Source organism: Arachis ipaensis, chromosome B07 (genome assembly GCF_000816755.2).
Source record: "Arachis ipaensis cultivar K30076 chromosome B07, Araip1.1, whole genome shotgun sequence".
Classification (NCBI taxonomy): domain Eukaryota; kingdom Viridiplantae; phylum Streptophyta; class Magnoliopsida; order Fabales; family Fabaceae; genus Arachis; species Arachis ipaensis.
Genome location: NC_029791.2, coordinates 70,355,325 through 70,367,610, shown reverse-complemented (window position 1 = coordinate 70,367,610; position 12,286 = coordinate 70,355,325). Strand labels below are relative to the sequence as shown.

At 38.6% G+C, this 12,286-nt stretch overlaps 1 long non-coding RNA gene across 1 annotated transcript in view; it reads left to right on the top strand.

Moving 5' to 3' along the window:
* Positions 1,416–12,286, top strand: part of LOC110264647 — a 12,298-nt gene continuing 1,427 nt past the window's right edge. The window contains exons 1-2 of the long non-coding RNA XR_002350822.1: positions 1,416–2,049; positions 9,757–9,759. This is a non-coding gene — a long non-coding RNA (uncharacterized LOC110264647). The remainder of the gene's footprint in view (positions 2,050–9,756; positions 9,760–12,286) is intronic.

Below are 12,286 nucleotides of genomic sequence, written 5' to 3'. Positions count from 1 at the left end.
AAGCGTAGCCTTAGGTCCCTCGTTTTTTTTGTATACTATAACTACTGTATATAAATGTAGCCTTAGGTCTCGTTTTTTTTTTTTGTATACTATAGCTACTGTATATAAGTGTAGCCATATCAAAAATACTAGAATGAAGTTAATTGTAAAAATTCATACATCTCACACTAAAGTAAGCATAGCCATATCAAAATAACCATAATACCACTTAGAAGTTATTACTAATGCTCTACAAATAAGATATCCTACATAAGTATCTTCTAATAAAAGTCATTAGTCAACCATACATGTATCCATTCCCAACACTACTCTATCTTAGCCAATAAACCACAATAATAATCAGCTTAATCTTCGTTATTATCCTGTATAATTATATAAAAAAGTAGTTAGAAAAATATTCATAATGACATCCGCAATTATAAAAATTAAAAAAATAAACTCAAAACTATCAATGACTAATATCATTAATTCTTTCTATATAGTGTACAAGTTTCACCAATGCATAGTAGTGTTTCACAAATCCAAATTTAGAATTCAAAAATAAAAAAAGCATAACCTATGATTGCGATAAGAATTGCGCAAAATCATATTATGGGTTCCATGTGATTGCATACAGTATGCTCCCTTGTCTGCCAGTTACTATGCCCCTCTGGTATACTGCCTAATCCTGTTCATCTATCTATCTATCTATCTATATGATTTGCTATGGTTGTTAAAACTGTAATATTATGGTAGCAATTGCAATTGTGTGATTGTAGCAATTTAAAACTATAATTTGGAACTCCATCATGCAAGAACTACTTATGTTTGAATGGTAGGCTTTGAAGGGAATGTACATAGTTCTTTTTTTTGAAGTTAGAAAGTTATAATATAAGCCATTAGTCTCTAAAATGTTGTTTGAGTCAAGTCTGGCTTAACTACAGGGGAAAGCTCCCAAAATACCAGGTGTTTTTTTAATAATAATAAATAATAATAAAACAATCTGTCACACTCATACATGGGATTTTGTTTAAGGTAAATAAATATTGAACCACTTGAATTAACAAAGTGTAACGTAATGTAAACTGGAAATCAAATTATTAATAGGAGGCCAATCATGACAATTCCCCTAGTGTTAATCTCACAGTAATATCAATCAAGATATCCGATCAAAAGACTAATTTAACTCTTCTTATTTAATTTTTTAACTCTTCTTCCTCCTATTTATTTGCAGCATGCTTAATGAATCATTAACAATAAAACACAAAATATAATCAAAGTCTAGGAAAATATTACCAAGCCTTTGAATTTGAATTTTTCTATTTAATCATTTTTCTTACTTTACAGTACAAAAGGTTACACAGAGTAGCTGATCAAATTCACATCCATTTACTTAAACAATACTGACACATTTCATCAAACATCTGGTGAACAAAAGCATTCTCAATAGCTAGCACAACACTGCTACTAGCTCAAACAACTAAACCAAATAAGCTAACAGAAGCAAAATAACTGTAAAAATTACAGACAAAAAAATTGTAATTGCCATATGCAACCATTTAACCACAAATTCAACACAATCATCATTTAGCAAGAATTAAATTGATATAATCAAACAAAATTAGGACCTAGCAGCAGCAGCAGCAGCAATTAAATCATTCAAGAGACAAGGGCAAAACAACAAAATGGGGCAGAAAAAAAAAGACAACTTAAAAGAAGGTAGAAATTAAGGCAAAACCGGATAGCACAGGGCAGACGAGCAGCAGGAAGAATCGAAGAAGGCAAAAGGCGAGTCGTGGTCCTCGTGGTGTAAGTTAAGGGTGTTCATGGGCCAGGGGAAGAAGGAAGCGGCGATGGAGTTCACGGCTCAGCGGCTGCGTAACAGAGGAGCGGTGACGAAGATAGCAGACGCTGGTGGACTGGTGGTGCTGGGTGAGCAGCGAGAAGCAGATAGAAGATGATGGTAGAGGCTGGGTGGGTGAGGCGGTGAGCACTGACTTCTTGTGATGTTTCTATAATCAGATGACTGAAAGAAGTAAAAATAAAAATAAATAAATAAGTTCTTCATATGTTCAAATTCATCTATAAAATAGTTTGCAGTAAGAATGTTTGTCTTTATTCAATTCCTTTGTAGACATCAACATTTTTCTTGGACAAACATTTGGGTCTCTATTCAATACTATCCTTATCCTTACCAGATGACAGGAGGTTTATGTCAGCAACATTGAGGTTATTTTATATGAGTTGACCTTGCACTTTTATAGATTAGTTTTTAATTTAAGTTATCAAGAACTTGTTTTAAAATCATGTAAACAATAAGTCAAAACTCCATGTTGTTGTATGACTGAGTCACAACATAAGTCATCATCTTGTGATATACTCAGCCACTTAATTGGAACTATCCAAAATCATTGCATAATCAGAAACGTGGTCAAACTAAAACACTGGATTAGTATATGCTAAATTCATCTTAAAAATAAAATTTATGTACCTGTAACTGATTTGTCTGAGCAATCAAACTCTCGGGAATGCTCATCAAATACTACGTTTTCCAAGACTGCCAATCACACCAAATAAAAGATTAAATCAAAATGCATTTCTCAATTCTCACTAGTCCAAAGTATACTTTGACAATCCACCATTCAATCTCTTTCATGTTCCAGTTAGAGAGAAATGATAGGAATAAAAGTCAGAATAAGCAACCCCCACCCCCCAAAAAGTCTCAGAATAAAAAACACAAGAAAAGATGAAGCTCAAACATGTTCCAGTTATTTCATTTCCAGCACAAGGGCATGTGAACCCTCTAATACGCTTGTCTCATAAATTAGCACAACATGGCTGCAAAGTTATCTTGCAAGAAAATTAGCACAAGTTGTCTCATAGAGTGAAGAGGAGGTACCTGTCACGGATTTGAACTTGTTCCATCATGGACGCCATTCTTTGCTGATAAGCTTCTGGAAGTGATTCCAAACCAGCTAGCATGCTTTTATCCATGATTCAATTTAATTCAACTCAACCTAGTGTTCTTCATTCACATTAATCATATATGATCTGTTAAACACGATTTTACAATGAAATAATATGTTGAACTAATTATGGCGAGATATATGATCTAGTATTAATCAACCCAATTAATTAGCAGATGGATCAAAATCGGATTGAGAAAACTAATCCAAATAGAAATCGGAACCTGAAGAAGAGGTCTGGGGAGATTGCAGCAGAACTTTTCAAAGGAGAGAATTGCATCCGCACCCTTGGCGTCGAAAACGGCACCGATGAAACGCCTGCAGAGACATCGAAATTGAAATTGAAATGAGAATGAAATGAAAGTTGGAGAGAGAGAGAGGTTGGGAGTACGAACAGGAAGTAATTGTAGAAGCCAAAAGTGAGGACAGGAGCATGGCAAGCCCTAGCAGCGGCGGCGGCTTCAATTGACCCTAGGAGCGACGACCGTGCACAGCGGAACAGCCTCCTTCTCTCTCGTGTCGCGTCTTCGTCCTCTGTCTCCATCTCGTCTGTGAATATACTTTCTCTCTCTCTCCTTCGGACTCCCTCCTCCACGATGGCGATGGCGGCGGCTGCAGCGGCGTTACACGGTGACCCCCTCTCACTCTCTAGTCTCTTGCTCGCGCTCTCATCTCTGTCTTCCTCCTCTCCTCCCTCTGGTTCACTCATTCTCTCGGATCTGGGTGTGTGTGTGGGAAAGGGTGCATGGCGAAGGTGAGTTAGAGTTAGGGTTTTGAACAATTAATTGGAAGTTGAGTTGCGAAGGTGAGGTGGTGAAATTTTTCTCTGATCTGATGGCAAAAGTGAGGGTGCTCGAACGTGAATGATTTAGTGATAAGGAGAAAAAATTACTAAGTGTCGTGGCTGTATTTGGCTCTAGATACATTAGGCATCACTTTTAAAATGCACCCAAAACTTAATAAATAGGCTACCTTCTAAAAGCGTCCTCTTTGATACGAAAAGTGAACTATAGATATTAACCTACGGCTACGCTTTATAAGTGATTTCTATAATACCTAAGGCTACACTTTTTAAATGATGCCACAATTGTGTATCCTTTTTTCTTATAAATAGGCAACACGGAGAAAAGCGTAACCTATTCATAGAATAGGCTACGCTTTTTAAATGTAGCTTAAAAAAAGTGTGGCTGAATGGGTATTTTTCTTGTAGTGTTAATTTCAATCCTTTGTGCATCAATTCTATCTAAGCCTTTTCCCTTATTCAAATCATAAATGGGAAGGTGAGAGAAATTTACCTCCACATTGCTTTCCATCTTATCGAGAGAACGTTCTTCATGCTCAAAAGATTCTTCACCACTAAGACTAGATGCTTGATCTTCAATCCCACGGGAACTCAATTCTTGCTCTATCCCATCCAAGTCTTCATAAGGGATATGCCTTGGAGGTTGTGCACATTCCTCCTTAGCATCAAGTTCAATCTTCTTGGAGGGGTTTTCTTCAACTCTATGTTCCCAAAGTAGTTCCGCATCTCCCAAGTCTTCAACCACTTCTTCCTTGTCTTCAACAATTAAAGCTTCCTCCAATTGTTCCAATACAAAGCAACTTCCCTCATTCTCCACCAGAGTTTCCAATCTCTCTTTCATGCTATGCTCTTCATTAGGTTCTCCACATGTAGCCATGGGAGTTCCTTGAGTGTTCAAGCATTGGGATGCTAACCGGTTTACCACCTCGTCCAAGGTGGCCGTGAATTGTTGCACATCCCTTTTCATCTCCTCTTGTCCTTGAACAAGAACATCAAGGATGTCATTTATTGGAGGTTGGGATGGATGAAAGGGTTCATCATTTTGAAGGAAGGACTCATAGTAGGAAGGTGGTTCCTCTTGGTAGAGTTGTGGTGGTTTAATACTTTCCACTATTTCCACTTGTTGCACAACATGCTCCATGGTTGCTTGAAATTGACCCAATGCTTCTTGAGACGATCTCTTGACTCTTGTTTCTCTGGGATATCATGAGTAGGATCATATGGCTCTTGGATCGATAAACATGAGTATTTTTCCATGGGAGGTTGTGGTGGAAAGTAGTATTCATCTTGTGGTTAAAAATTTTCATACATTGGAGGTGGTTCATCTTGGTAATAGTATGTAGGAGGTAGCTCTTGAAAATGTTGATGTTGGAATGGTGGTGGCTCTATATGTGGTTCATATGGCTCATACGATTGTTGGAATGGTAGATATGGATTAGGGTCATATGAAGGTGGTTAGTAAGAAGGGGCTTGTGAGTATGGTTGAGTGTTATGTTGTGGATAAGGTTCATAGGCATATGGTGGTGGTTCTTGAAAGTCACAAGGAGATTCACCATAGCCATTAGATTGGTATGCATCATAGAATGGCTCTTGTTCATAGTGCATTGGTGGAGGTTGTTGCCATGAAGATTGATCATATGTATATGGCTCCTCCCACCTTTGGTTATCCCATCCTTGATGCATATCTTCATTGTAGCTCCCATTTCCTACAAGATAGTTGTAATCACACTCATAGCCAAAGTGAGAATTCATGATGGCAAGAGGAAAGGAAAATAAAATCAAATAAGAGACAAAGAAAACCAAATCCAAAAACTAGCAAGAACTAACAAAAGTAAACATATTCACACTATTCACATATATACAATAACCAATAACACAACACCATTGTAATTCCCCGGCAACGGCGCCATTTTGATGAACAGATTTTTGATTGTTTGGAATTCACAATAAACTCTCGCTACAAGTATAATTTCTAAACCAAACAATAATCCTTTCATACAAAACTTTTGTTTGTCACAAGTACAAACCCCTAAATTTATAAACCGAAGTATTGGAACCTCGGGTCGTTCTCCCTAAGAATTGCGATAAAGTGTCTTGTTATTGGTTATGAGATATTTTGGTGTTTTTGGGATAAGAGACAAGAAAAGTAAATGGCAATGAAAGTAAACTAATAGCTAAAAAGGTCTTGGTAAGGTTTGGTGGTCAAGGATCTCTATCCTAATCACTAACCACAACATGAGAATTGGCAAGGATCAATCCCATTAAGTCATCTTCTAACTAGTAGTAAAGGAAAGTCAAATGAGCTATATCAATCAAAGTCCATAAGTCCTAGTTCTTCACCAATTCAATTAGTGAGATCAAGAGTTAATGGCTCTCAATCATCAATTACTTGAACATTAGTAAATCAAGAGTTCCTAAGTTACCTTCTCAAGCCAAGAACATAAAATTCTACTCTAAAATCCAACCAAGCATTTTATCAAACACTTGGAAGGCATAAATGGAAAGCATAGTAAAATTTCAAGAAAAGTAAATCTACACTACTCAATTGCAAGGAATTAAACAACAATAAAGTAAATCAACAATAAAAGAACATGAATCATAAATTGCATTAAAGAAAAATGGAAGAACAAAGTGCATCAACATAAAAGTAGAAAATTACAAGAATTAAATGCTAAACTAGAGAGAAGAGATGTAGAAGAAGAAGAATTAATAAAGGAAAAGTAAATCTAAGCATGAAATTAACCTAGATCTAAGAATTCCTAATCTAGATCTAACCTACTCCTAATTCTAGAGAGAAGAGAGTGCTTCTCTCTTTAGAAACTAACTAAAGCATGATAAAACTAAAATAAAACTCGCTAACTAACTATATGTCCCATCCCTCTTTATTCCTTGGGTTAAATAGAATCATAAATGAGTTGGATTGGGCCCACAAGGCTTCTAAAATCGCTGGCCACAAGTTGCATTAAGTGAATCATGTGCAACCATCGGCGTATACGCATAGAGTGCGCGTGCTTGCCCTTAAACGTTATGCAACTACTGCAAATCTTATATCATTTCGAAGCCCCGGATGTTAGCTTTCCAATACAACTAGAATCGCATCATTTGGATCTTTGTAGCTCAAGTTATGGTAGATTAAGTGCAAAGAGGTCGGCTTGACAGCTTTTGCGATTCCTTCATTTCTTCATGAGTTCTCCATTTTTACATGCTTTTTCTTCATTCCCTTGATCCAATCTTTGCCTCCTAAATCTGAAATCACTTAACAAACATATCAAGGCATATAATGGAATTAAGGTTTATTAAAAATTTTTATTCTAAGACCAAAAAAGCATGCTTTCACTCTTAAGCACAATTAAAGGAGAAGTTACAAAACCATGCTATTTCATTGGATACATAGGAGAAAAGTTGACAAAACCCTCTAATTCAACACAAGATAAACCCCAAAAATGGGGTTTATCAAAGTCCAACTTAGGACTCTAAACCAATGTGCTCGGTGGGAGACACCCCACCATGGTAACATTTTTCAATTTTATCTTTTGTTTATAGCTTTTTGTATTAATTGCTTTCTTGTGATATAATGAGTAGTTTACGTTTGGTTTGAAAATTTTGAGTTGAATGAGTTAAATTACTTGTGGACCATGAAATTGTGCTTGTTTGAATGATTTGGGGTTGGTTTGTTGCTATGCTAAGGGTAAGAACCTTAGTTTTGAAGAAAAAAAATTTTATGAAACAAGGGCATCTGTGCGTATGCACCCACCTGTGCGTGCGCACAAAACTATGTTTTTCGCCATCTATGCCGCCGCACACACCTGTGCATACGCGCGCAACTTAATGTGCCCTCTGGTCACAGTGCCAGCACAGCTTGTGCGTGCACGCTGCCCTGTTTTCTCTGATCTGTACGTGCGCACAGCTGCGTGCGTACACACACAACCCCTCTCATACTTCATCTGTGCAGCTGCACAGACGTGTACGCTCGCACACAACTTGAGAGCCCCTCTGGTGGGAGCAAGGGAACAGCTTGTGCGCGTGAACAACCTCCCCCATTTCTAACCACTGTGTGTGCGCACGGACCTGTGTGCGCATGCACACATGCCTTTGTCCCTAAGTAAAAAGAAAAAAAGAGAGCCTGTCTGTACGGTCGCACATCTTTGTGCATCCGCACGTCCTTTTGCAACCTCTCTGGTCACAGCAATCGCACGTTGTGTGCGTTCGCAACCTTTCTTAGTTTCGCTCTCTATGCGTCCGCACGCGACGCGTTCTGGGCAATAACAGGGCAATCTGCCCTGTTGAGAGGCAGCTTTCTTCTTTTCTTTCTTTGTTCATTGTCACAGCTCTCTCTCCCTCTTGTCTTCCCAGCCCTGCCGTCGGCCACCGCCGCTGTCAGCCCACCGCCGTCGATCTCTCTCTCTCTCTTTCTCTCTTTCTCTTCTCTTCTCTTCTCTTTTCTTTCTTTCTTTCCCTTCCCTTTTTCTCTATACATCACCAGTGAGTACTCTCTCTTCTGGTGCTTCTTTTTCCGGCGAACCCAACCGCCACGATTTCACAGTGGCTATAAGGAGTGCCATTGTTCCTCCCTCATTCTTGTTATATTCAACCTTTATATCTTTGGTTCTTGTTTTTCCTTTCTTATGTTAATATTTTTGCAATTGCTTTCATTTCTTTTATGTTTCTTAGATTTCATTAGTTGCTTTCTTTATTATTTCTTTATATTGCAAAGTGTTGTTGCTTGACTGTTGGGATAGTTATGATCAAATTTGAGCTTAATTGTGATGAACTTGCACATTGTATACCACGTGCTCGATAAAATGCCTCAATGAACATTTTGTTTGATTTATATGACTTGGCCATCATATGTGTTCAATTTATCTCTTGTTAGGCATATTGTATGAATGGTGCAACTTCTATTATGACTTTTGATGGTAGGAAATTGAAATCATCAATGCATTTACTTTTTGTTGATGTGAAGTTTTGGTTGTGAATGCATTGTGTTGGTGCCATCTAAGTTTCATGGTTCATCTTGGAATTTCAATTAAGTAACCACTCTACTAATGTTCAACTTTTTATGATGTCTTGATCAAACATCTTTTGGGCTTCCAATTGAGAACATTGTATGTGTGATTACCACTTTTTGAGGATGAACAATGGACAATTCCCTTTTGGGTGCTCTCTTGAAGTTGTGTGCATTTCTCGGTTTTATATTTGCAACTTGAGCACTAAATCGTGAAGCTTTGAGCTGTGAATTGCCTTAAGGGTGTGATTGCCGTGATATCCAGCCGGTGTGTGTGTTCCAACCGCGCGTATCATTGGAATATACACACCGTGTTTTTGTAAATCACATTATTTCTACCAGCTCTTTTAACATTCTTAGTGCTTCCTCATTGATTTTACTTTATTGTTGCCCTATGATCTCGAAGTTCTTTTCCTTGCATTTTCAGGATGATGAAGAAGGGTAAGACACCGGTTACTTCGCCAGTTGAGCAAACTACCGCTCACTCTCCTGACATTTGGTGGGATCGCCAAGGCCATAGATCGGATAACTTGGTTAACCGGAGAGCCAACTATCAATACAAGGCTATTAAGAAGCGTACCATCCATTGGGAGCGGCCGTTGAAGGTTCCAAGCCAATACAAGGCGACTATCCACCAAAGGATTGCCTCACTTCATTGGGAGTTTCTCGAGCGAGAACCCATTGAAATCAATGAGACTATGGTGCGGGAATTTTATGCAAACTACCAAGCTTGGGAAGCGAAGTCAGTCTTCTTCTGGCGAAAGATGTTGGATACATCTAATCAAGCTCTAGAAGCTATTCTGGACATCCCCCACTTTCCACTTGAGAAATATGAATATTCCAAGATAAAGGTGGATGTCTTCAAAGGAAGAGTATCTCTGACTCTCATCCTTGAGAGAATAGGCCGTCCTGGTGCATCTTGGGAGTATAGCAAGGGGAGGAATTCTGTTCCCACTAGTATTGCATACTCTGATTTGAATGCTGAAATGCGTATATGGCATCAGATTGTGGCGGACTACATCATTCTGAGCACCCACACTACCCATGTGAGATTTAGAACTGCTTTGCTACTTTGGGCTATTATGCAAGGGAAGCATATAGCCATCTTGCCTTTATTGCGCAAATCAATTTGGAAATTGGTTGACAAGAAAAATATCAACATTCCATTTCCGTCGATGGTGATGCGCTTAGCAAACGCAGCGGGGGTAGCGAGGCGACCAATGGACATTATGCTCCGGACTCTTAGAGGCAACAAATTCATTCCGAGGGGAGATTTTGGAAAGATCAATAAACATTACACCCTCCAAGAGGAAAACACCCATAGCACTACCATCAACTCTACCAAACTGAGGAACCGAACAAAAAAAACCCCAAAAAATATCCTTTCCCTGACTAAACCTAACCCTAACACATCACTAACATACACATAATGCCGCACTCACAAATGACACACATCACCCTCTTCACTCTCCCACAATCGTTCCCTCACTCACACACTCACAATAGTTTCCTCACTCAGAGACGCTGCATAACACAGCGCTACTGCTGTCACGCATAGAGAGCGACTGAGCGAGCGCTTCTTCCTGCACCTTTCAACTTTGACAACCGAATTGTCATTGATGAGTGGATAATTTATATGCTTTTTGGCATTGTTTTTTACATAGTTTTTAGTATGTTTTAGTTAATTTTTAATATATTTTTATTATTTTTTAAATAAAAATCACATTTCTGGACTTTACTATGAGTTTGTGTTTTTCTGTAATTTCAGGTATTTTCTGGCTGAAATTGAAGGACCTGAGCAAAAAATCTGATCCAGAGGCTGAAAAAAGACTGCAGATGCTGTTGGATTCTGACCCTGATACACTCGAAATGAATTTTTTCAAGCTGAAGAAGCCCAATTGGCGTGCCCTTAATTGCGTTGGAAAGTAGACATCCTGGTCTTTCCAGAAATATATAATAGTCCATACTTTGCCTGAGTTTTGATAACGCAAACTAGCGTTTAAACGCCCACTTTCTATCCTATTCTGGCGTTAAATCCCAGAACTGGCATAAAAGCTGGAGTTAAACGCCCAAACTGGCACCAGAGCTGGCGTTTAACTCCAAGAAAAGTCTCTTCATGTGAAAGCTTCAATGCTCAGCCCAAGCACACACCAAGTGGGCCCGGAAGTGGATTTCTACATCATTTACTTATTTCTGTAAACCTTAGGTCACTAGTTCATTATAAATAGGACCTCTTGCTATTGTATTTTCATCTTTAGATCATTTTTGAGACTATCTTGGTATCACTTTTGATCTCTTGATCACGTTTAGGGGGCTGGCCATTCGGCCAAGCCCGGACCTTGTTCTTATGTATTTTCAATGGTGGAGTTTCTACACCCCTTAGATTAAGGTGTGGAGCTATGCTGTTCATCATGAATTAATGCAATTACCACTATTTTTCTATCCAATTCAAGCTTATTCTTATTCTAAGATATTCATTCGTATACACGAACATGATGAATTTGATGATTATGTCACACTCATCACCATTCTCACCTATGAATGCGTGCCTGACAACCACTTCCGTTCTATATAAAAATGAGATTGAATGCATATCTCTTAGCCTCGAGATCAGAGTCTTCGTGGTATAAGCTAGAATCAATTAGTAGCATTCTTGAGATCCGGAAAGTCTAAACTTTGTCTGTGGTATTCCGAGTAGCATCTGGGATGGGATGACTGTGACGAGCTTCAAACTCGCGAGTGTTGGGCGTAGTGACAGACGCAAAAAGGATCAATAGATCTTATTCCAACATGAGTGAGAATCGACAGATGATTAGCCGTGCGGTGACAGTGCATTTGAACCATTTTCACTGAGAGGACACATGGTAGCCATTGACAACGGTGATCCCCCAACATACAGCTTGCCATGGAAGGGAGTACGCCTGATTGGATGAAAGCGATAGGAAACAGAGGTTCAGAAGCAATAAGCATCTCCATACGCTTATCTGAAATCCTACCATTGAATTACATAAGTATTTCTATCTTATTTTCTGTTTTAATTATGATTTTAATTATCAAAATCCCATAACCATTTGAATCCGCCTGATTGAGATTTACAAGGATGACCATAGCTTGCTTCAAGCCGACAATCTCTGTGGGATCGACCCTTACGTAAGGTATTACTTGGACGACCCAGTGCACTTGCTGGTCAGCTGTACGGAGTTGTGTGAAAAGTGTGCGATTACGATTTCATGTACCAAGTTTTTGGCGCCGTTGCCGGGGATTGTTCGAGTTTGGACAACTGATGGTTCATCTTGTTGCTCAGATTAGGTAATTTTATTTTATTTTTAAGCTTTTTATTTTCGAAAAATTCAAAAAAATTTTTAATTTTGTTCTTCAGAGTTTTTAAGAACGAATTCTAGAGTTTCAGATGATACTTTTATCATCACAGGAGCCAGTTGATTCCCATCAATTTGGCTGTTATATGTAATGTCCTGCTGAAGCTTGGCTGGCCATTGGCCATGTCTAATCTTTTGGACCGAAGCTTTCACATAA